This window comes from Podarcis cretensis, assembly GCF_951804945.1.
Source record: "Podarcis cretensis genome assembly, chromosome: 4".
NCBI classification, from domain to species: Eukaryota; Metazoa; Chordata; class Lepidosauria; order Squamata; family Lacertidae; genus Podarcis; species Podarcis cretensis.
Window position 1 is genome coordinate 43,267,241 of NC_137173.1, and position 26,074 is coordinate 43,293,314.

General features: G+C 42.0%; 1 protein-coding gene across 1 annotated transcript in view; it reads left to right on the plus strand.

The window, feature by feature from the left end:
• Positions 1-18,657: 18,657 nt before the first annotated feature.
• Positions 18,658-26,074, plus strand: part of POU1F1 (POU class 1 homeobox 1) — a gene marked incomplete at its 5' end in the record, with an annotated part of 64,775 nt that continues 57,358 nt past the window's right edge. The window contains 3 exons of the mRNA XM_079974855.1: positions 18,658-19,187; positions 20,365-20,437; positions 22,790-22,925. The remainder of the gene's footprint in view (positions 19,188-20,364; positions 20,438-22,789; positions 22,926-26,074) is intronic.

Below are 26,074 nucleotides of genomic sequence, written 5' to 3' on the forward strand. Positions count from 1 at the left end.
TTAATAATAATAATAATAATAATAATAATAATAATAATAATAATAATAATTTTAATTTGTATCCCGCTCTTCCCAGACAAAGCCAGGCTCAGTAGGATCTAGTGAAGATCCTTTAGGACTGGTGTTATATGGTCCTGGCAGCTGCTTCCAGTCACCAGTCTAGCTGCCACATTCTGTATTAGTTGTAGTTTCCGAGTCACCTTCAAAGATAGCTCCATGTACAGCGCATTGCAGTAGTCCAAGCAGGATCTGTTAAGCTAGATGGGCCAGTTGCTTGACTCAGTAGTAGGTCACTTCCTGTGTTGAACTTCCTTTCCTTTGAATAGCTTTTCTTCATCCCACATCATAAAGTGTTTATGATATTCCTTCAATATTCCCTGTGGCTTGTGGGGACACTGTTCAGGAAATGTCCAAACGTCATTCATACACATGAAACTTGTTATGCATTTGCATGGATGTGCACCACAATGCTTTTAAATAAATTGGTAGGAAGAGAAAGAACTAAAGCTTAATTTTTATCCCAGGGAACATTTCCCCCATCGTAAAGCAATCACATTAAAGACTCCTGCAAAATGAAAATGACTTGCCTTCCAAATCTCACAGCCTGTATATTTCAATGCAGTGTGGCACAGCACAGTTTTTAGATGCAGGCACACATTCTGTTTTCTCTTCCCTTTCACTGGCTCATGATAGCCATCTCCCCCTGTTTATTCACAGGCATTTTCATTAGGCTGAGAAACTCTCTTTTGTCATTGGCCTCTCCAGGATTCCTTTTATGAGTGACCTTGATGATCCTATGTTCTCTTCTTTGTTTATTGGTTTCTGCCCTACTTTAACCTTCTTTCTTAATTGGGTATTTTTCCTCTAATCACAGCTCTCATTGTGCAGCCACCAAGCAGTGCACCACTAGGGGAATATAAATAGAGTGAAAGCAGTAGCATGTTGCTTGACAAACAGCCATTTTAAAATGCACCATTTAATGTGTGTGGCTTTCTACAGGGCAGCAGGAGGAAGGCTTCAGGAAAAAGAAAGGGAAGGGCTGCTGTAAATTCTAAGCCAAGAAATTTGGTTGACATTTACTATATGGGGATTCATTTGGGATACTGACAAAATACGTATTTGGGTTGTTTTCTTTTGTTTTTTGTCTGTGTCAAGGTGAAGATTCACAAGTACTAGCCTGTTGCTGGCTTATTAGCCTTGAATGTGACTCTTAGATCTGATTTTCAGGCAACATCCTTTGCTTTGAAGTACATTCTTCCCTGCCACAAGCTGGTCTTCAGTGAAGCAAAATGTACTGGGGATGATTGAGATAAAGCATAGTGCTACACTTTTTTCTTTTCACCATCTTTTGAGTATTCATTAAAATACTGTGTTACGGAATACAATGTTTATGCTACAGAATCTCTGCAGGAGGAAGAAAGAAGAGAAAAAGCAGTACTGTCCATGGTGCTGAAGCCTTCTCTAACCCCTGCTTAGAGAAGAATGTTATTTGTATGTAGCCAGACAGATAACTTTATTTTTAAATGCTGAGTGTATAAACTTGAATGGATATCTAGCTGGCTGATGGGGCAGTAATTTTGTGGCAAAGATCTGTCTCTTTTCTTGAAAACTGGAACAATGAAGTTTAATGGAATTTGGGCTGTGTTACTTTATGCACAAATAGCCTGCCAAAATAAGTAACCACCAGTCTTGAAGAGCTCTGGTGCCATCATGTCTTCTCCTGGGGCTTGGTTTGCTTTTAAGCTTTCAATGATATGTTTTGTTTCATTTGGGGACACCTCTCACCATTTGGGTAAATCTGATGGGTCGGTGTTCGTACCCATCTTATTTGGGAGCCTTGAATGTAGTATTCAACCCATTTCCAGGCTGGGATTATGGCATCATGTGTTGATTTCACATCTTTCATTCCTCTGGACACCAATTCCCAAAATTTGTCCTCCCTTCGGTCAGCTGTCACTTGAGCCAGGTCTTGCCACTGCTATCTTTTTTCTTTTTCTTTTTTTCTTTTTAGCAGGTTCTTATATGCTGTTCTCTCTTTACTGAGTATCCCAAGAGCTAGAGCACTGGGGTTCTTTCAAAATACTCTAATAGACCCTGCCAACCTTTTCTTTGAATTTCTCTACTCTGTGTCAAACCAGTTCTGCTGTTCTACCAGAGAATTTTTAGGTTCTTTGGTGTTAATCAAGTAGAGTTTGATTTCTGCTGTTATTTGTTGGTAAATCTCCACCTGGTTAGACAAGTTGCTTTCAATGGATTTGTGTAGATGCATCAGATATTCAGAGGCTAGGGTCCTTTGGATGTTGTCACTTAGTCTCAATGGCCACTTTAGTCCTTTTGCACCCACTGTCTTTCCAGAAGCATTCATTGGCTCTGGTGGGGAGGGGGGACATTCTAAGTGTAAGGGAGATGCAGAGATCTAAATAGAGACCATTATTTGTGGCGCAACACCCCTTTTGCTTGTATTTATTTTTGATTCAGATTTGTCATGGCCAATTGCTAATACAATAAAGTTATTTGGATTGAGATGACAAAAGTACATTTTAAAAGAACAGAAAAGCTCAAGATTCATGTTGAATCACCTTCTAATAGCAGACCCTCCAAGCATCCCTATTTTCCAGGGACAGTCCCAGATTTATAGTAATTATCCAGGTTTCTGATTTGATCCTGAAATGTCTCACTTTTCCTCAGGACATCCCTATTTTCATTGGAGAAATGTTGGAGGATATGGTAGGAAATCCTTATTTTCATCCGATAAATGTTTGAGGGTATGGAGTTATGTGACCCCCGAGCCAAGGAGATAAGTAACTATACAACCTTTAGAAGAGTTCTGAAGGAAGTCCTGTATAGGGAAGTTCTTTAATGTTTAAGAGGGTGTCCGAGAAGATGGGTTTCCAGAATTTGGCTTCAAATTACATGATGGGCGTGCAAATCATGGGAGCATTTGTACTGCCACCACCGATAAAGATTTGTTAAATGTTCAAACCGGCAGGTCAGTCTGTGTGTGTTGAGGCAGGAGATGGGAAGTGCAGTTAAAGCAATACAAGGGGACTTTGTGGCCCACTTTAGGAAACACTCTGTCTTGCATCAGACCTGTAGTAGCCTAGTAACTGAATTTTATCATCTTCTGTAGAAGAAGACTTGGCCAGCGGGGTTTCTTCTTCCTTGGCCAGCCTAGAGAAAACTGCATTAAATTTCTGTCTGCCCTTTGGTGCATAAAAGGAACAGGAGCCTCTGTCAAAAAGATAAAAAAGCTGACAAATCCTACACTGCTGCATTTAGATGACAGAAGGCATCAAAGCCCTGATTTGTTTGCACAGTGTTTATTTTTGCAGGCATAAATGAGCCTGGTCTTAATAGGTTTCAGTTCTATGCCATTATTTAACCAAAATACCTAGCAGGTGACGCTGTGGGTTAAAGCCTCAGCGCCTAGGGCTTGCCGATCGAAAGGTCGGCGGTTCGAATCCCTGCGGCGGGGTGCGCTCCCGCTGCTCGGTCCCAGCGCCTGCCAACCTAGCAGTTCGAAAGCACCTCCGGGTGCAAGTAGATAAATAGGGACCGCTTACCAGCGGGAAGGTAAACGGCGTTTCCGTGTGCGGCTCTGGCTCTGGCTCTGGCTCTGGCCAGAGCAGCGATGTCACGCTGGCCACGTGACCCGGAAGTGTCTCCGGACAGCGCTGGCCCCTGGCCTCTTAAGTGAGATGGGCGCACAACCCCAGAGTCTGTCAAGACTGGCCCGTACGGGCAGGGGTACCTTTACCTTTACCTTACCTAGCAGCAGCTTATTAGCTTTCAGTGTTATCTCTCTACATAAATTCATGCAGAAAGAGAACAAAAAACGGTTTCCCTCCATGTAACCAGTGACCAAAATCCACAAGTCTGATGTGTTTTTTAAAGCATAATTTAGCCTCCCCCTTAAGTGTATGAATACTATATTGAATTAATGAATTGAGACATTACATTAAAAATCCATTTTGAAACCCTAATTCATGCAAAAAATGTAGCATCTTCCATGCACTATTTCAGAGCTGAATGGATTCTATTTTAATTATTGTTCGGATGATATTTTAATTATTATTCCTCATAGCTCGCGGGGGTTTGACCTTTGCTACTGCTCACTGTCTGAAAGAAGAACATACAATGTGTTCTCCCTTCCTATTTTTAATATATGCATCTTCAGCTATTAGCATAACTTAGCGAGCAGAAATGAAGAGGCTGGCAGATTAATAAAATTTGTTCCATTGAAACAGCCTCCTCATGTTTTCTAGTTTCATAATAGATGAATGAGTGCAGCAGGACTGCCTGCTAGGACCACACTAGATGTGACAGCAACACATCGATGGGCTTAAACACAGATTGGCCCTTATCACATTGAGAGAGGATGCTGGCAGCTGTTTTGAATAGCAAAATGGCTTCATTAGTGAGGAATACAGAACCCTTGCCATGCCTGAAGCATTTCAAAGTCAGCCTTGCCCGTGAGCTTTTCTCTTCAGCAAAGCTGCAATCTGGACACTAGCAAAACCCAGAAGGTCCAAGGCCAGTGTGTTGTTTTTGAGAAACACAGCCCTCGTCATCCGGATACAAATGCCTTAATTTTGCACATTGGGTCAACACAATTTCCTTCCTCTGCCTTTTCTGTCCATTCAATTTCTCTTGGGTCTTTTCTTGCATTCATGTATAACCCTGTGTTATTATTTTATGAGTCTATTTTATGAGCCTATTAAAGTGTATGGGAGAGGGGGGGGCGTTATTGGTCTGTTTTGGTCTTGTTTTTATGGTGTGTATTTTGTGTTTATATCTTGTGAACTGCCCTGAGATCTAAAGAAGGATATTTAATAAATAATAAAGAAATATTTTTGAATAACAAAAATCACATTCATACAATGCCAGCTACCAGCATTGTGCATTGAATTTTTGTTGCTGAGTTGATATTGTGGGAAAAAGTTGTTGTTGTTGTTAGACACACTTTCAAACTTTTTTTAAAAAATGCAAATTGATTTGTTGTACATAGTATTCTTCAAAAAACTAAAGTGAAATATTTACAAAGCATAAATTACAGACTAGTACAATTCAGCATTGAAGAGTTTGCTAATATTCATGCATGTATAAACTTGAAGAAAAGAAAAGCACATTTGTATGAATAATTAATAAATATAAAATATACACCATTACATAATTTTGCAGAATATCAATATTGCAGCTGACAGAAAAGGATGTCTGATTGGATTTCAGTGGGGCTTACCACCAGGTACGTGGGTTTAGGATTTCAGTCTTAAGCCCTAAAAATGCCAGGACAAACAGGTAAACCATAAATGAGCAATATATTGACACCAATACATTTTGAAGGGGAGGACATTTCACACTTACTTCAGCAGTGGCACTGCTATGTGGTTTTAGTTGCTCTTCATTATTTACAATTAATTTTTATGGTTTATTACTGTGTTGTATGTGATTTCATAAATAATATTTAACACAAATAGTCTGAAAAGCAGGATAAAAATATAATAAGTGAATAAAGCAAACCTGTTTTTTCAGCTGGCATCTGCTGTTGTAAAAAGCAGGCCTGGCCTCGAATTAATAGAGAGCTCTCTTTTCCAGCCCTCTTAAAGTGAGTGATTTTGACATGACAGGTGTGGGCATGAATAGGCCACGCTTTTGCAGAGAAGTCTGCTTAATGCTGGCTCAGCTTTCACTCGCGGTTCACCTGATAAAAAGGTATCAGCTAGATCTCTCCCTCCCTCCTTTCCAAGTTGTGGCGACCCTCTGGTTCTTTCGTTAGCGCTGTGCTCTATTTTTGACGCTGCGAGTTCTTCATGAATGTATCTAGAGCTCTCTTCCACAAAAGAGAATTATTATTTCATCACACAAATGGTAATCCATTTGCTGGAAACCAATAATGTCTAGTGCAGCCACATTCAGGTAGATTACAGCTCTCTTGCCATTAGGCCACTCAGACAGTAAATTGTCCCTCGCACGTTCTGTTCTCAGAAGCCCAGCTTCCATTAAAAAGGAGAAACAAAAACAAACCCCTAGCCTTCTCGGACTGGCTGCACAGATTGTATTCGCTTTGTTATTATCCCCATCTTCTTCCCCAAGGAGCTGAAATAATTATTTGAGCCTCGCAGACATCCTGTGGACTCCACGGAGGTTTGAACTTGGGGTTCCTACATCCGAAGCACAACCCCGAAGGGTATTCTTGCATTCTCAGAGCATTAGGCTAGGCTCATTTGCTTGAGTCACCTGAAGCAACCATGTTGCAGGACTTCAAAGATTATGTGCTGCTGGTGGGATACTGAGGTCAGGAGAATTGCATGGGCAGATTGGTGTTGCCATATTCCCTTGTACATACATATTTATCTACAAGCAAGGAACATGTGTTGAGATCTGTTACCTACAGTCATCGTGTGCCACAGTAAGAAGGATGTTTCTAGAAGGACGCAATGAGCAAGAAGCCCCAAACCAGAGTATAAGATGGCTGAAATACCAAAATAGATGCAGGCTTGCTGCATGTGGTGCATTCCTATTAGATGAGCGGCAATTGGCCCTTTGGCAGAGCAGGCAGGAGAGGAGACCCAGTGGTAAGTGCAGAGAAATTAGAGGAGGAAGAGGATGAAAGAACACGAATCAGAAAATCAACTGTCTCCCTCTCCCCAGGAGAGATGAGAGAGCAAGGAACGACTGAGGAGAAAAGATAGTGTGGCTGGGCAATGAACCTTCAGTGTGAGAGAAAGGCAATAAAAGACAGAAATGAGGTATTGAAGTTAAAAAGCAGGGTGAAAAATGGAAAGAGGCTCCAAGAAAAGAGAGCGAGTGAGCAATGGTGTGTTAAAGCAGCTGTAGATTTGAAGTCACAGAATCGTAGAATTGTAGCGCTAGAAGGTACCTCGAGGGTCATCTAGTCCAACCCCCTGCAATGCAGGAATCTCAATTAAAGCATCCATGGTGGGTAGCCGTCCAAACTCCACTTAAAAGCCTCCAAGGAAGGAGAGCCCAGCACCTTCTGAGGGAGTCCATTCCACAGTTGAACAGCTCAAAGATGATAGAGGCTCTGAGATTACACCTGCAAGCTCCTTTAGTACCCTTGGATGCCGCTCCAACAGGCCCTGGAGACTTGAATTCATTTAAAGTATCTAGATGTTCCCATACCACCTCTTACTGTCATAGCCTGACTTCACATGTAGGGGAAGTCCCTAACTCACCGAGGGTTTGAGACCCATCAGCTGCACTTACCTGAGTTAGCTGGACAGTTGGATGCCATTCCTGGGGCGTGACCGCTGTCACATGCTGACAGCTTCTATGAGCCATAGGTGAGAGGTGAGTGCAGGGTGGGGACCCAAGGTGGACAAACTACCCCAGAAGGAGCAGGATGTGTTTCCCACCGGAGGTACTATCCCTCTCCTAACACCCCGTACACCACAGGAAGGAGCACTGTCACCATGCAAATACAGTGGTACCTTGGTACTTGAAGGGCTTGACTCCTGAACAAATTGGCTCCCGAATGCCACAAACCCAGAAGTAAGTATTCCGGTTTGCGAATGCTTTTTGGAAGCTGAACGTCTGACGCAGCTTCCGCTTGAGTGCACAAAGCTCCTGCAGCCAATTGGAAGCCGCTCCTTGGTTTTCAAATGGTTTTGGGAGTCGAATGGACTCCCAGAATGGATTAAGTTTGAGAACCAAGGTACCATTGTATTGTATACAGTAAAAGATTAAGAAAGGAGTCCCCAAATGTATGGGTTAAAAGTGGGTTCTCGGTGTGAAAAGATTTATGATGTCTGATGTGCACCATCTTGAGCTCCTTGGTGGAAGGAAAGGGATTTAAAGGGATATAAATTGAACAAATAAGTTAAACACAATGTACTCAAATGGAGTTCTTACTATGGAGCCAGTGTGGTGTAGTGGTTAAGAGCGGTAGATTCGTAATCTGGGGAACCGGGTTCGCGTCTCCGCTCCTCCACATGCAGCTGCTGGGTGACCTTGGGCCAGTCACACTTCTCTGAAGTCTCTCAGCCCCACTCACCTCACAGAGTGTTTGTTGTGGGGGAGGAAGGGAAAGGAGAATGTTAGCCGCTTTGAGACTCCTTCGGGTAGTGATAAAGCGGGATATCAAATCCAAACTTTCTTCTTCTTCTTCTACTAGAACCTGACCATGTAGCCTTTCACTCCATTACCGGAAACCCTGCAAAAGGGAGAGCCCTCACTTCTGCATGCAGAGCCTCTACGCAAGCTCAGAGGTGTAGGAAGGGGTTTGTGGTGGGTGCGGTCCTCCCTGAGTGTCATGACTGAGGGGCTTGACAAAATGGCAGGCGTGTGGGTGCCACACCTCACGCCCGGCAGCAGCAGGAGGAGAGTGAGCAGCAGCTTCCCCGCCTCTCTCATAGCCTGAACTGTGGCGCATGGGAAGGCACCCTTGGGAGCGTGCCCCCCCCTTGGGAGCGTGCCCCTCCGCCCTGGACAGCGCAGGCATATGCTCCACCGCTGTTGTAGATGTGGTGGAGTTGTGTTTAGATCTCTGGATCAACACGTGGAGGTTAGGCATTGGACAGTGGGTTTAATCCCAGTTCCATTGCTCAAGCTCACTGAACTTATTCAAAGAGCCTATGTAAAAGAAGAAACTTGCAGCCTATGCTATGCTTGTTTATTTATTTGGAATTAAGTCCCACTGAATTCATTGGAGCTCTTCCCGAACTAAGTCAAAACTGAATTTCCCCTTTGAAAACTTTATAACTTTGATGAAATTGTGTTCTGTGCTTTTCTCTGTCAAACACATTAATTTGCATAACCATAAATTATTATTTTTCAAATGGCATTGTCAAGGGTACACGCTGCTTTAAAAAGAATAAACACTGATAAATTAATGGGACAGAGTTACAGGAAATGAAATAAAATTTACTGATATCTGTCAGACGCATCAACTCTGTATGGAACCTGATTGACTGCCAAACTAATCAAATGATCCTAATGGCCTCACAGTTAGGAGATGTTTATCTCAATATGATTTGCCATCATTTGGATAAATTAATACTATATTTCTTCCTTCCCAGCTGGAGTCACATGTTAGCAGAGAATATAGGCAATGAAATTCTAATAAAGTGGCCCACAGTTTCAACAGATGTTGACAAAGAGAACAAATGCAACCTAACAAGGTTATGCTATAATGAGTTGTGCAAAATTAGGCGTCGCCTTTATATCTATTTGGAGGTGAAAAAGTGACCCTCCTTGATAACATTACAAAACTTAACTGCAGCCCCAACAAAGTTACAGAAACTGTTCCAGTATTGAAGTAATCTGTAAATTATATATTTAGTAGAGCTTCTTTTTTGGACAGATATGTTGCCTTAGTGACATTCCACTCACCCCTTCATATTACCAATGACAGTCCACACCTTCAGTTTCTGTTATATGGCTCGACATGAACACAGCTTTCAACTGAGTGGCTTTAGCTTTGACAGCTTTCTGGTTTTGATCCCTTTTTATCGCATCCTGTCTGTTTGACACTAATGAGCACTAAGATGAAAGTGAAATTCAGATTACACTACAAATAAACAATGCATTAAAAGGATGTGAGTGCTGCAGATTCATAGTGCTGCTACCCATGTATCTATTTTCACCCCTCGCTTGCCAGCAACGGGCTCACTCTTGCTGTCAAGTGCCTTAAGTTCATGTAAAGGTGATCAATGATAAGCACAAGTGGGTGTATTATTATTATTCCCAAGTTGATCCAGATGAGAAGTGGATTTATGAAACCTTTTAATGTGCGTGCATTCAGGTTCCAAGATAATTGGGACGCTGTTCAATGGTACACCTCCATTAACAGCATGGAATGCTTAAGCAAGAGGCTGCTTTTAAGATGATTGCTTTTGAGAAGGGAATGAATAACTACTTTTAGCACTATGGCCATTTGTTGTGGTACAAATTACAGGCCAAGCACAACTTCACACAAACACAAGATCACAAAATAATCCATGTTCCCTGTGAAATGAGGAGGGGATTGAAGGCAGCCACAGCGGCAAGGGGTCTGGCAAATGGGACTGGCTTACAAATCAAGTTAGAGGTAATTTGGTCTTGTAAAGGCTTTATTTGCTTTAACAATTAGATGTCAAAATAAAATTAACCTTGACTTTTAATGGCAAATGAGATTACTTCAGAGCTCCAAAGACTCCATCAACATCCTGGAGAAGCCATATGGCAAGTATGTTAGACTATAAAGGACACTTTTTTTGGAAGTGCAAGTACAAAGGCGACACTTCGTGCTGGCCTTAGCCTCTGTAACTCTCTGCTTGGCGTCATGCCATTATTCACTCTAATGAGATAGTGTAATAACACCCATTACTGGATATGTATGCAATATAGAGATTGCAGAACATGGAGGATGCACTGCTTCTGTAAGAAACTGTGCTGCTACAGTGATGCAAACAAGGAAAAGGAAGGAGGTGAATGGTTCTATATTGATTTTGTTGGGACTGTAACATTGCCTGGCATGCTGCAAGAAGCTCTTGGCAATGGTTTCTCAATACGATGTTTAAGAAAGCCCTTTCTAATTAATATGTAATCAGCCACCTCACCTTTATATATAGTGTTGTACATACCCCAATCTTCAAGAAGTGGGAGACCCCAGGGGTGTCTGTGCTTACACAGAGTTGGATTTCCTTGAAACAAAGATCAACAGACACTGTGGTGCCTTTAGGATATATAGTGTTATATACAACCTGGAAGAGCTCAAAGAATTAACACCCCAACAGAACTTGCTTCCTTATTAGGTTTCCAGGGAAGATCCCCTAAGATGTCGGTGACATCAGGGGTGAGCCTATAGTTGGATCAGCATCAACAGGTGATGAACCCCTGGTGAATAAACCCACTTGTTTCGCGATCCAATGCCTAAGCCAATACCTTTTCATTGCTGTAATCAATAAAGTTGTGGCCTTTTCTAGCCCATTAACCTTATATCACGTGTCCCTGTGTCTTCATTTTACTCCGCGGGGGTCGGGTCCTCGAACCACAATATAGTGTTATATACAACCTGGAAGAGCTCAAAGAATTAACACCCCAACAGAACTTGCTTCCTTATTAGGTTTCCAGGGAAGATCCCCTAAGATGGAAAGATGATAAAGTCCCTACCAGAGAAGAATGGCAGATCAAGTTGATGGATTGTGCTGAAATGGCTAAAATGACTGGAAGAATCAGAAATCAGGAAGACCAAAATTTTAATATGGAATTGGGAAAATTTATAACTTATCTTAAAAACCATTGTAAACAGTTAAAATTGTTAGTAGGATTGGAATAACACTTGTAGTTTAATGTTGAATTTTGGATACAATGGAGAGGTAAAAGATTTGGATTATTATAAAAGATGCAGGAGGAAATGATCAACAATAGGACCCACAAAGAGGAGGAGGAATATATATATTCCAGGGAAGTTCGCCACCCCACCCCAAAGCTATAGTTTTGGTTAGCCCACATAGAAAAATCAAGCTTCTCTGCCCAACTTCCAACCCAACTAAATCTCACACATTCTTTCTCATACAAACAGTTTATTTTTATTTTTCTCCTTCCGAGGAGGATTTGGCATCCAGCCAAGTGAGATAGGGAGAGACCCACCCTCTCTTCATTGGGAAGATTAGAACTGGAAATAAACAAGGATTTTACTGTGATGCTATGGAAAGAATTATAGTAGAATACCTCCCATTCCAGTCAAATATATATATTTACCCTATTCTATACTATCTACAGTGGTACCTCGGGTTAAGTACTTAATTCATTCCGGACGTCCATTCTTAACCTGAAACTGTTCTTAACCTGAAGCACCACTTTAGCTAATGGGGCCTTCTGCTGCTGCCGCGCCGCCGGACCACGATTTCTGTTCTCATCCTGAAGCAAAGTTCTGAACCCGAGGTACTATTTCTGGGTTAGTGGAGTCTGTAACCTGAAGCATATGTAACCTGAAGCGTATGTAACCTGAAGCATATGTAACCCGAGGTACCACTGTATACCCTTTCCTTCTCATGGGTATCTTATCATGAACCACTTGAAACTGGACACGTCCCCTCAATATCCCATGTTCCAATTGTAGTGAGATTTTTAAAAAGAAGATACACATCCGATTGTCAGATCTGAAGTGCTTCCAGAAGGAAATAAATGGATCAGGGAGAAGCCTTCTTTAAAATTACTCTCTATATCCTTTTGTAAACTCCATTTTAAAGGGGTTTTCTGGCTTGCCTACACCAGGGCTCAAACTATATTAGAGTTATATTAGTTTTGACCTAAAATAAGCCTTCTATGGGAGCAGAATAACTTGCTGAAGATTTGGCTGGAAAGTGGATGCCAGAGATACAATCAAATCTATCACACTTGTGGGTAAGCAGGCACAACAAATAGTTTTAAGAATCTCGCACTAGTTGTGCAGAGCACAGAAGTGCTGGCTAGCATTTCACACAGCACATAAATGATGGGATTCACTACTACAAGACGTAGTAACAGCCAGCAACTTGGTTGGCTTTAGAAAGGTGTTAATGGAGGACAATGGCTTTCAATGGCTGCAGTATTGGAGACAGTATGACTCTGAGCACCAGAGGCTGGGTGTCACGAGCGGGAAGAACACTGTTGTGCTCATGTCCTGCTTGTGGGCCTCCCATAAGCATCAAGTTGACCAACAAAACATTGGGAAGAACTTTCTGGCATTAGCTGCTGTTCAACTGTGGAACAGACTCCCTCAGAAGGTGGTGGAATCTCCTTCATTGGTGGTTTTTAAGCAGAGGTTGGATGACCATCTTCAGGTATGCTTTAGTTGAGATTCCTGCATTGGATTACCCTTGGGTGTCCCTTCCAATTTACATAAGCCTAGGACTAGATGTGCCTTTGGACTAATCTAGTAATGCTAAATTTTTTAATAGTTCACACTAAAAAAGCACCATACAAAAGCCTCCTTAACAATAAAGTAAATAGAGCTTCTCCACAAGAATATCAAGGGGTTTTGTCAAAAGCTTTACCAAAATCAAGATATATTACATCCACACTATACCCCTAATCCACCAAACTTGAAACTCTATCAAAAAAAGAAATGATATTCATTTGGCACTACTTGTTTTTGAGAAACCCATGCTGCATCTTCGTATACACAGTATCCTTTTCTAAATGCTCACAGTCTGATTATTCAGTTATCTGTTCTAGGACCTCTCCTGGTATCAACGTCAAGCTGACCACTTGGTTACCTGAGTAGTTTTCTCCCTTTTTGAAGATGGTGAAGACAACATCTGCCTGTCTCTAATCTGCTTCTAAGTCACCTCCCATTGGAATCTGCAATGAGCTGATAGCTCAATTGGCTATAATGCCTAAAAGAGTGGGTTGTGAACATAATAAAATGCAACAGCCAAAAGTTATTTCCCTTTCATTTTCAGTCATTCTGTATTACCACCACTCAGCCTTGAGGAGTGCCAGGTTCATAATTACATTTCTCTGAAAACCACCAGCAACACTGGCATGTATCTCTGGTGCCTATGAAAAGGAAGGTGCAGTAAGTAGAGAAGTTTAGAGAAAATTAAGAGCTTGGGCCAAACTGTCTTCTGGCTCAGATGCAATCCAAATAGCTTCTCTTTGCTTGCACCACTTCTTAGCTTGGGCCATTTTGCCTGCAATTTGATTTATGAAAAGGCAGCCTGAGAGCACAACTTATTTGAAATTCAAATTTCATCAATTCATTCTTGCTTGATTTGAATGGGCAACATGGTAAGAAGCCTGTTCTGCCCACACAACTCCGTGCACTGCAGGATAATCCTTTTCAGTGGCTGCCTTTCCCCACTCAGATGTCTATTTAGGATGTGATTGGTTTCAATTTCTGTGGGGGCCAATTTTTTCATAGGTTCAGTCACACACAAGCACATGCTAACAAGCACAAGCTAACATCAATTTCCAGTATCTGTGGCAAGACTAAGATGCGGTTCTGCCCAACATCTTGAAGAAAGATGAACGGGGCGGGGGAAGTTCCCAGGAATAATTCTCTTAGGAATTACAGGATCAGTGATCTTGTTGTCCTCTTGTACATCCCATTATCTTGAGTGTTTCCTTGGATGAGTGGTCCTGTTCCCTCAAGAGTCCCCCTTCAAGGGTTTTCCCCATACCCTTATCAGCAGGAGTTCTGTCTCCATCCAAGGCTTCCCAAGGCTGAACCCAGGAAACTTGGCAACTTGGACCTGTTTGGAAATAGCTTAAGATGTTTCCCTGTTCTGGGGGAGATAGTCAGACTTACTTTAGGATGCCACATTGATGTCTTCTTTAAAGTCCTCATCCTTCCTGAGGCCAGCCTGCTTATGTTGGCAATCTACCCAGAAGCTATCTTAGAAAAGTGACATTGGAGGTTTCCTGTCCTCCCTAACTTTCCCAGCTTCAGCCTTCCATGGTATCAGCTCCACTGCTGCTTCAGACACTTCTCTACCTGAACTGCACACGCCAGCCACAAAGACCTTCTGACTGAAGACAACACTGTGACTGCCCTCTTACATAATTTCAGCTGGGACCCTCTGACCAATAGTTTTTGGTTACTGCAGTATCTGCCATCCCATTGGCCAATAACTAGGAGCCAATGAGATACAACAGAATGCTCATTACCTGGGTCTCTCAAACCATGACCTTTTGAATCTTTCTGTCTAAAATAAAAGCTGATAGGAGACGTATAGCAGCTTCTTTGTAACTGGCAACTGACAGTTAACAGGCTGCAACCAAAGTCATATGCTTAGTTACTTTTTTTTCACCTCTTTTCCACTTATAAAGGACACAGCATTAATAACCATTCTTAATTCTAATACACACACACATATTTTTACCTCAGGCTTCTAGATTCTCCACAGCCACTGAGGAATGATGCTATTGAATAGCTTCGTATAAATATATAGTACATAAATAAAGAAATAATAAAATACCAAGAGCTAGAGATAGGTAGAATCCCCTGAAAATTCTTTGGTGGTCTTCTCAAATAAAATGTTTGCTGCTTTTGAAATTCCCAGTATGCTTTTCCTGAGCAGAAACTTTGCAAGCCGTCTTGAAGAGTCACTTAAGCTAAAAATTGGTGCCAGGTCTATGGCCTGCTGGGTGGTGAATTTCTACAGCAGCTCTTCACATCTACTGCTGGTAAGAGGATAAAGGTAAAAGGTAAAGGTACCCCTGCCCGTACGGGCCAGTCTTGACAGACTCTGGGGTTGGTGCGCCCATCTCACTCAAGAGGCCGGGGGCCAGCGCTGTCCGGAGACACTTCCGGGTCACGTGGCCAGCGTGACAAAGCTGCATCTGGCGAGCCAGCGCAGCACACGGAAACGCCGTTTACCTTCCCGCCAGTAAGCGGTCCCTATTTATCTACTTGCACCCGGGGGTGCTTTCGAACTGCTAGGTTGGCAGGTGCTGGGACCGAGCAGCGGGAGCGCACCCCGCCGCGGGGATTCGAACCGCCGACCTTCCGATCGGCAAGCCCTAGGCGCTGAGGCTTTTACCCACAGCGCCACCCGCGTCCCTGTGGTAAGAGGATAAATGGACATAAATCTGACATCAGGAACTACAAGACAGAGAAACCAGTAGGAGAACACTTCTATCTCCCAGGACATTCGATACAAGATCTCAAAGTAGCCGTCTTATTACAAAAGAATTTCAGAAATAGACTGGAAAGAGAAGTTGCTGAATTGTAACTTATTACCAAACATAAACAAGATGTGGGTGGCGCTGTGGGTTAAACCACAGAGCCTAGGGCTTGGCGATCAGAAGGTTGGCGGTTCAAATCCCCATGACAGGGTGAGCTCCTGTTGCTCGGTCCCTGCTCCTGCCAACCTAGCAGTTCGGGAGCACATCAAAGTGCAAGTAGATAAATAGGTACTGCTCCGGCAGGAAGGTAAACACCGTTTCCGTGCACTGCTCTGGTTTGCCAGAAGTGGCTTAGTCATGCTGGCCACATGACCCGGAAGCTGTACGCCGGTTCTCTCGGCTAGTAAAATGAGATGAGCACCGCAACATCAGAGTCATCCACGACTGGACCTAAAGGTCAGGGGTTCCTTTAGCTTTAGCTTTACCAAACTTAAAACCATGGAGAGACCTGGTCTGAACAGAGACATTGGATTCTTATCTCATTATACATGATAAAGCTATTTTTAGCCATCTCACCCCTTGCTTTTTCCTGTAAGACCAATTGCAATCGTTAACAGTCATCAACAGGTTTACCACACCTATCAGCCAATCACCCATTCCCACTACCTTTCTGAGTAATACCCCTCCCCACCCTCTCACTATATATAAGGGTCTGGTGACTTCTGTTTCAGTGTATCTGAAGAAGTGTGCATGCACATGAAAGCTCAAAGCAATAACAAACTTAGTTGGTCTCTAAGGTGCTACTGGAAGGATTTTAAATTTTTTTTTGCTGGTAAGAGGGTTAGATTAATTCCTCCACCTGGGGCTCAGATAAAGAACTGCAGATGCTCCTGAGAAATTATGCTAGTCTTACTGATAGTCTCTCTTTTGCTCACCTTGAAATCTTTCAGGTATAATAAGCAGGAAGGGGCAATAAATGTTGATTTAAGAGAAATTCAGTAAGAAGAATTAATTAAGCTGCTTTGCAAGTGCATAAAGAGCTACAAAACAATAAAGCAGGGAATGCCTCTAAATTTTGGCTTTAGAAATAGTCCTTAGAGAAGAATGATATTCACACCATGAGTCATAATCAATAGCTGTATTGTTGTGAGTCTGGAAGGGGTGGGGGTTAAGATGTATGCCTGCGTCTCTTTTAATTCCTAAATCTAGCAAAGATTCAGTTGTTGGAATAGTCAGCTGCTTGGTAATGGCTGTCTAAACATGGGTTGTTAAGGTAACAAAGGAAGTGGCTCTGTGCCAGAAATCAAATAGATGTCTCTCCCCCCCCCCTCAATTAGTGGTTAGTTAGAAGTACAAAATCCAGAGTTGAGGTGTGCATGTGAACTAGAGGCTAGAAGCAGGTTGGGCAGCTGAGAGACAGGGCCATGCCCAATTTATGCTGTGAATCCCTTCATTGTAGGCTCAGGTTGTATATATGTGTAAATAGACCATATATCATAAAAACACCACAGTCTCTCCTATCCCTCATTCCAAGGAAACTGAACCCTGGGTAAGTGCCTTGGAACCACTGGAATCTTGCACCACTCAGAGACTGAGGGGTTAAATAACATAATCATAATTTTCTTTCCCTCTGACCTTACCCCAGCTATGTATACATACCTGTAACATTTCACAAATCTGATGAAGCGGGCTGTAATCCATGAATGTTTGTGTTAGAATTTTGTTAGCAAAGTCACTTAAATTATACAGAGTTTAGAGAGAAAGGAAATCCTGATGGTATTTTCCTGAGCCAAACAGAACAAAAAACAGTGAGGTCTTGTTTTTCTGACTTCAGGCCCTGTACATACCAGGAAGACATTCAACTGAACATAGAGAGGAAAGCTCCCTACAAACTACACAGCCAATCAGGACTCAACCAACATCATACCACTCTGCTTGCTTGGTAAGCAGAATATTCCTCTTGGATAGTTGATTTTAACACGGAAATGTTACTTGTACACAGAATGATCTCTGCTTTTACACTTCCAGCATCTTTAAAGGTGCCACAAGAGTCTTTGTAGCTTTTGCTGCAACAGATTGGCATGACTACCTTTCTTAAAGTTCGTGCACAATGCTTTTTGATAAAAAAGTAGATAAATTGCTATGCTTGCCAAGATGTATTAAGGATGAAATAATACAGGGCTTTCTTGGGAAGCGTGTGTGTCTTCTTGGGGGGAGGGCTGTTACAATTTAACCCATAGCCAATGTGGTGCCCTCCAGATATAGTTGGACTACAACTCCCAGTAGCCTTAGTCAATATGGCCAGTGGTCAGGGATAATGAGAGGCACTGGCTACTGTGGCTAAACCAGTTTCATAGGGTAAAGGGGTAAAGTAGGAAGAAAGTGAAGTGTTATCAGTGCCTTTGCCAAGAGCTGTTTTGTTATGGAACGTTGAAAGACGGAACACTGTGTGTGTGACTGCATGCTAGCATAATGTTAGCACTTACAAAGCACTGTGAACTTTTTCACGTTACCCAGTAAAACACCGTGCTCACAATGCTAAATTGGTAATTTCTGGTTGGTTGACTTTATAGCAAACCACTCTAAACTCATGAAAAAAGGCAGAGTTTATGGGCAAGGTATTTCTGCTCTAAATATTTGCTGGAATAGAGCCTGTTACAAAGGGCAGTAAAAAGGAAATTGGTTGGAATAAAACACTGGATCGGCCATAGTGTAAACTGTAAACCGGGGGGGGGGGGGGAGAGAGAGAGAGAGAGAGAGAGAGAGAGAGAGAACGAATTCATCTAGCTTTGTACTGAAAATGCTAAAGTCTGTGGAATATCATGAATAGCAAATGCTGCCATCTCGTGTTCGCTGATGGCAGCAAAAGTCAAGAGTTAACCTTTGTTTTGATAACCGAGTACATACTGCAGTTCCTCTCACCAATGCAAGATTGTCTATGAAATGTAATAACTACCAAGCACACAGGTGCAAATATTTGAAAGAAAGTGCACCTCACCATCTGCAAGTTACAGTGATACCTCAGGTTACAGACGCTTCAGGTTACAGACGTTTCAGGTTACAGACTCCGCTAACCCCGAAATAGTACCTCGGGTTAAGAACTTTGCTTCAGGATGAGAACAGAAAACGTGCGGCAGCAGCAGTGGGAGGCCCCATAAGCTAAAGTGGTACCTCAGGTTAAGAACAGTTTCAGGTTAAGAACGAACCTCCAGAATGAATTAAGTTCTTAACCCGAGGTTCCACTGTAATTGCTTTGGATTCAGGGAATGTTTCAAATGATGAACCAATGCTGGACTAGATTAAGGTTACCAGACGTCCCCGTTTCCTGGGGACAGTCCCCAGATTTACAAATCAGTCCTCTGACAAAATCCTATCATTCTGACTCATTTCAATGAAGTATTCCCGGATTCATTGAAAAAAAAGCTGGTAACTTTAGACTAGATGGGCCAGTGGCCTGACGCAATAGCCTCTTCTGAAGTTTTTATTCTTATCTGCATTTAAGTCCAGAAACTCTAAAATTCAGAATGCAGGCAGAATGGAATTCCCCTCTATCCCTAGCTGCTTGCATCACAATCCTAGGCATTTTTACTCAGAAGTCAATCCCACTGAGCTCCATGGCACCCTACTCCCAAGTAAGTATTTATGAGATTACAACTTTAGTAGACAAGGAGAGCGAGAGAGTTCTCTTTTCCATGTTATAGAATTTGGATGTGAAACTATCTTCAAGTGAGAACAGTTAATGGAGGAGCAATTTTGTAATCCTGTGTTAACTCTTGTCTATTGGCACTGATTGATCACATGCAACAAAATATGAATAATGAATAGGAAGTAGTCTATGAGCAGTACATGAACTGCCTTCACACTGAAAAATGTCCATACCTCCTATCTTGCAATGAGCGACTAGAGAGACAATCTCTGTGATTGGCCAGCAGAATGATTCATGACAGCAAAAGGAGAATTTGTTTGCCCAGAGTATTCCGAATGAATAATTCATCTAGCTTGACATTTCTCAATCCCTCCCCTTTTGTGTTTTTATTGCACCTAGATAAAAGTCTCACTTTGGTTTAAAAAAAGGTAAAAGATATTAAGTTTTGTATTTTTCTCTATAAACCTTAATAAAATGTATTATTAAAAATACATTGCTATATAGGTATTCTCTGACTTGTCTTCATCACTAGTCCAATTTCAGTTGCTTCTGCTCCTGTGACAGAAAAGCTCTAAGTTTAAAAACTTTGGTGGAAAAGTTACATACTGGAATGAGCTTCCTTATAACAAGATATTTGCAAAATATCTTGCGAGAGAGAGAGAGAGAGAGAGAGAGAGAGAGAGAAAGAAAGAAAGAAATAAAGAAAGAGAGAAAGAAAGAAAGAAAGAAAGAGAGAAAGAAAGAAAGAAAGAAAGAAAGAAAGAAAGAAAGAAAGAAAGAAAGAAAGAAAGAAAGAAAGAAAGAAAGAAGGCAGGCATGGCCCCACCTACACCACTGGCTTAGGCAGCTTGTGGCCCATGAGATGAGGGAACACAGCCCTCAACAAATAAAAGATTTAGACAACAGCAATCTCCCTTCTTGTAGCAAAACAAAAGAATGTTTCCTACTTTCAAAAAGCCACAATCCCAGTACCATTTCCATGCTTGCTTCCACTGGTCCTTCATCCAAATATTATGATTTCCTTAATCATATATCATTTTTCATCAATACTTAGCTCCATTTTCTATGATCCATGGGATTTACGTCTAAGGAACTTAATGGTACAATTGTAGAAATGGATTTGCTGCTTTTAGTTTACTGAATATGTAATCTTTTGTATTTAGCAAGGCTGGGAAGCTACAAGTGCAGGCGCTGCAGCAGGAGCCCATCTGCTGCCCAACTCTCAAAGCCAGGAAGGTAATGATGGTGTCTTTGTGCTAAACCTGCACCATTCTACAGGCAGCAAATTGGTGTGGGTAAAAGAGAAAAGGAGATATGTGATTTTGAACACCAGGGATTCTAGAGAATAAGCACAGAGATTTACCTTTCTGCCTCATTCTCTCAAGCATACTGCTTATCGTGCTGTTGATTTTTCAATGATTCCTTTGATACAGAGGCTGGGCACCTTTCCCTTGGGCCACCGACAATGTCTGAATATCATGATGAAGAAGGGACCATCCTGTGCTACTCCATCACTGGGAGATGCGATAGTCTGCATCAGCACAACAATGATATCATGTTGTGGTACAGGGTAGGGGATTGGAGCCCGCGCTGCCAATTGACAATATTACAGAAAGAGGGGATGGGGAGAGTAAGGAGGAGAGGTGGAAGAGAGAGAAGACTTGGGCTCTCATGGCTTTCCTTTCTCCAGGGATTTTGGGGGTCCACCTCCTGGAATCTCTTCTTGGACCACATTAAAGCTGTCCTCTCAGCATCTTTTGAAGAATATTATGTAGACCAGGCAGGAGCAAACACTTTCCAAAAAAGTAGAACTTTAACAATTAGAAAAGCTGTCCCCATCAGCAGCAAGGATATCAAACCATCTCATTAATATTCAGAACAACCTTGTAAGGTCGGCTAGTTTTATCATCCTCATATTGTAGGTGGAAGGCCAGTAGGGGCTTGCTGAAGACAAGCTGGTGTCTTTGAGGTAGACCTGAACCAGAGACATATCTGAGAATCATTTATAGGCTGCTCTTGCACATCAGATGAGTTGACACATTATACCTGGGAGTGGAAGATATGAACTTTACCACACTGAAAAAAGTATGGCATCCGAGTTAGGGCATTTTGTGATATAAGCAAACGTTTGTGATAATAGATTGCAGCTGACTCTTTCACACATGCCAGTCATCACTTGATGTTGCAGTCATAATGGGATGAGCTTGCATGTTGAACCAGACCTTAGGCTGAGAGGGTTGCTCAGTTAACAGAAATTTTTTCTGGAGGTTCAGCTGTGTATATGCCCCTCTGCATCCACAGCTGAGAGTGGAAGGGAGCTGAGTCATGTGCAAATCCCAAAAATAAGCATATATTTCAGCAGAAACTGAATCATCCATAAGGCCCACTGCATCCCCATACATAGGAAGCTACATTCTGTCAAGTCAGACCAGCTGTTAACCAGATGTTTGATGGTTTGTGGGACAGCTGTGGGCAGGAGTCCTGCAATGGACTAGATGACCCATGGGATCCCTCCCAACTCTACAATTCTGTGATCTTATTTTATTGTGCAACGCTGTAGTGAAGCAGCAAATAAATAAATACCTAGTACCAGTTCAAACCACTGGACCTTCTGCTGTAGAATTGCCTACAACACTGATTGGCAATGGCTCTCCATCCTTCACTTGGAGCTGTGAAGGATTGAACCTGGTACCTTTTGCATGCAAAGCAGATGCTCTGCCATGGAGAAATGATACTTTCGCTATGTTTTATGAACTTGGGTAGCAAAGAATCCCCACCTGAACCATCCACATTACATCACCAAGCAGAAGAAGAAGAAGAAGAAGAAGAAGAAGAAGAAGAAGAAGAAGAAGTGCCACTTTCATTTCAACATTCCACCAGGACCATTTGTAAGGGTCACACCCTCCAGGAGCTCTTGCCAGATGTTGCTTCCTGTTGAGGAACAGATGACTGGCATGGAGAGCCTGTAGAGAGGCTGGTGGGAGTCTAACAGCATCTAGGCGGCCACAGATTCCCCACCAATAATCTAGTCGGATGAAGAGCTGTGGAGAATTGACATACACACACACACACACTTTTTGTGACATTTTGGTATTGCCCTACTATGGATTTTGGATTTTTTTCCCTTACAGGCCAGCATGGCTGCCTCAACTTGATGTGTTACTTAAATGGGTTTCATATGGATGGGTAATTCACACAACCACCAAAACCATTAGACATTGCTTTGGTAAGTTCCTAAGGAAAACTATCCTTACATCCTGGCAAATGGGTATTCAATGCTGTAAAAAGTGGTCCCGTAGGGCCCTGAAGGATATTCTTCTAGTGAAAATCTCCACTTTGCTGGCCAGTGCCGTTTGCACTTCCAGCATGTATATGAAGAGCTAAGACATTACAACATGGATTCTTGGAAATGCTTGAAATTACACAATGGCTCTTTGCCAATGACAATGAATAAGGAAGTTATGGTGCTCTCTTTAACATGAAGTACCTGTGATGCTATTAATATCCTTAAGTACTTGTCAGTAAAATCATAGTGATGAAAATTGTACTTTCTTTCTTATTAAGAGTTTCTATTTTCTTTCCTGGCAGGACTGTTAAATATGATAGGAAAGCTTCATCGGTTGAATTTCTTCCTATCATCGCATCTCCATGTTGGGGAAAATTGAGCCTGTAGTGCAGCTGCTGAAGATTGAAGCACCCTGCTAGAATAAAGGTGGCAAAGCTGGTAAGAAAATACGCAAATAAAATTGATGTACAATGTGTAGTTTATAGACCTGATTTTTTTCAAATTCAAAAAATCAGCAATTTTGTCATCAGCAATACAGTACCTACAGCAAACTATGTATTTGTCTGAAGTATTATGGGAATTAAGGCTGAAATACTATACCTCCTTGTTTGTGAGTGATATCCATTGAACTCAATGGGACTTACTTCTGAGCATTAGGTTGCTCTCTCTCTCTCTCTCTCTCTCTCTCTCTCTCTCTCTCTCTGTCTCTCTGGGTGTGGGTGGGTGGGTATGTATGTATGTATGTATGTATGAACCACTAGAACTTGGAATATTTTTCTGAGCTGGCAGCATCCTACTAGGCAACATCCTACTAGTTGTGTGCATTTCAGTGAGACTGGGGCAAAGTAACTTACTGGTAGATTGTATCTTCCAGCTCTGGTCATGTGAAGAAGAGTCCATTCTTGGCTAAGACCCACTTACATGGAAGAATGTTGTATGGGACATAAGATCCCACATCCATCTAGAGGGTTGTGCTTGGATTCTTTTTTCCTTTGACCTTACTAGTAATTTGTCTTCAGGAGTATACAAATTCTCAAGCCCTGTAGCTTGCCTGGTGCTACTTTTGCCCCTGTATATGAAAATATTTGCACAAAGGCCAAAAAGTATCAAGATGAATTTTATAGTTGCTGACCCAGTGCTAAATACTGATTATTACATTAACCAAAACACACACACACACACACAGTTTGTTTGGAATTCTGTCTGGCATTTGCTGTCCTGGGCATAATTTGAATTCCAGAGCTCCTTGACTTTCAATTTTTGGTATAATTGGTTTTCTAAAACTTTGAAGTGCAGATGAGAGTTGATAGTCCATGTTATTAGCTTTACATGCCATCTGTCACATGGCACTGCCATTTTGCTTGGGGTAGGCAAATATTAAACAATACCCTAAGAGAAATTATGATGTGGGAGAATGCATTAACATTAATGTAAAGAAGGGGGGGGGGGGGAGAAGTGTTTGACTGCAGTAAGGCAATAATAGGACAATTCATAATTCATAACCCACTGGCAGTATTTTATAATGAATGTCAATATCCATAGGGTTATCTGGATCTGCCCGAGTGCTTTCATTAAAAGATGTGGTATGATAGACAGAAGTGTTTTTTATGTGTAAGGTCAGTCTATGCTACTGTTATCCATTTATTGTAGCTGCTTATTGTAGCTGTGATCTGCAAGCCAACTGAATGGATGTACATACTGTAGCCTAGACTGTTGCTTGAAAAAAACATTTCATTTTGAGAACCTGGTTATCTGGATTGTGTCAAACACATATACCCATACCTTCAAATGGAAATGAGCATCGGTTTACATCTTCCACTGACATCCAAGAGTTGTAAGTGTGTTTCCTTTTGACTGGATCATGTCCCTCATTGTTAATTCTATGTTGGCAATCCCTTTCTGGATTTTGAATACTATAATTTTATGATCAGCAGGCATTTACATTCAGGAGCAGAACTTGAAATGCTGGGAGACTATTTCTCTCCAATTGCATTCTTACAACAAACAGTATTTGGAATAGCTCTACAGTCCAAGAAGAGGAGATTATCTCCAAAAGCAAAAGCAACTGTAATTAATTGATAGGAAGAAACTCAAAATGGAGTTAGAGCTAAAGGCTGATGCATGTAAATGGATTAGCTTTTAAACCTCAGATCCATAATAGCAAAGGAGAGAGAAGCACACCAACTAATATTTGTGTGATGTTGAGCCATGTGCATTTTTTTAAAAAAAGCACAAGTGTGACTTATGCATCATTTATACACATGATGCCAACTTGCCTACTCCTCGGCATAATTCCACTCCTGTTGTTTTTTGCAAATCTTTTCAGAGAGGGCCAATTTAAACACAATGCCTTTTATGCGTGGCCCTGCCAAAAAGCTCTCCCTGATTGTGGCATTGCAGCCTGCCAGCATGGCAAAAGAATCAGTTCATATGCAGCACTGGCACCAGTAGGGTATGTCCAAAACATTGACCATGTTGGTAGCTAGGCAATGCTAGCTGGTAATAATGGGATGGCTGTCTACAGTAGAAAGTTCAAAGAAAGCTGTGCAAGATGCTTCACATAGGCATGAGCATCTGACAGTAGCTTCTTCATGGTTTTTCACTTTCATTGCCAATTAATTTTACAGCTATTTCCAGGCAAGGAGGGCACACCAGGCAGCCTTTAAAACTTTAAAACCTTATCTTTTGACAGCGCCTTCTGTTCTTCGTCTGTCTTTCTCCTTGCTTTTGTACTGTTTTTATTATATTTCTATGCCACATTCTATTCAAATGAATCAGAAATGCAGCACTATATATATATAACAATTAACAAATTGTCATTAGAATAATTACAATCCATAAAACACCAGTCACTGGCCAGCACAAAGTCTTTCTCCCCCCTTAGCCTTTCCTTATGTTTCCTTTCTGGGCATCTTTGAATTTCTAGTTTTGTGGCAAGACCTCAGAGATTCTGGAAGGCAAACTTCTAAATCCAAGAGAAATAACTGCAGCTCTTAGGATATAACAACATGCGGGGGTCCAACATATTCACAAGAAACTTCACTTCTTCTAAGTCATCCTGGAGTTGAAGAGTTTGAAGGAACTCAAGACACAGAGGCATAATGACTGTGGCAGGTGATGAGAGGCCACCAGAATGAAACAGGAGACTGGTATTGGGTTCAATTAGGCCACAACTTTATTGACTACAGGAAAGTGTAGGTTTGGCTAAGGTATTGAGCATGTATCCTGCATCAGGCAGCCCACCTGCTACCTGATAGGAACCTGGTTGGGTTGAACTTGTGCTGGGGAGTTGCCCCCATCATAGACTGGGTGACACGACCCCGCACAGGTCACGACTGGGAGAGGTATATTGGCCCATCTGTCCCCCAGTGGACTCCCAGAGAGAGTTACCGCTCCTGGACTCCTCTAATAGGGTACCCCAGTGACTAAGAATCCATCCAATGCTTTATCTGCCAAAGCTGTGACGGTTGCTATGAGGTAGGCGAAAACCTGCAGGCTGGCCAATTTGCTTGCAGGAGAAAATGCCTCCCTAGCCCCAAATATGGTGACTAAATAAATCATAGCAAGGTCCATAGGCTCCACACACT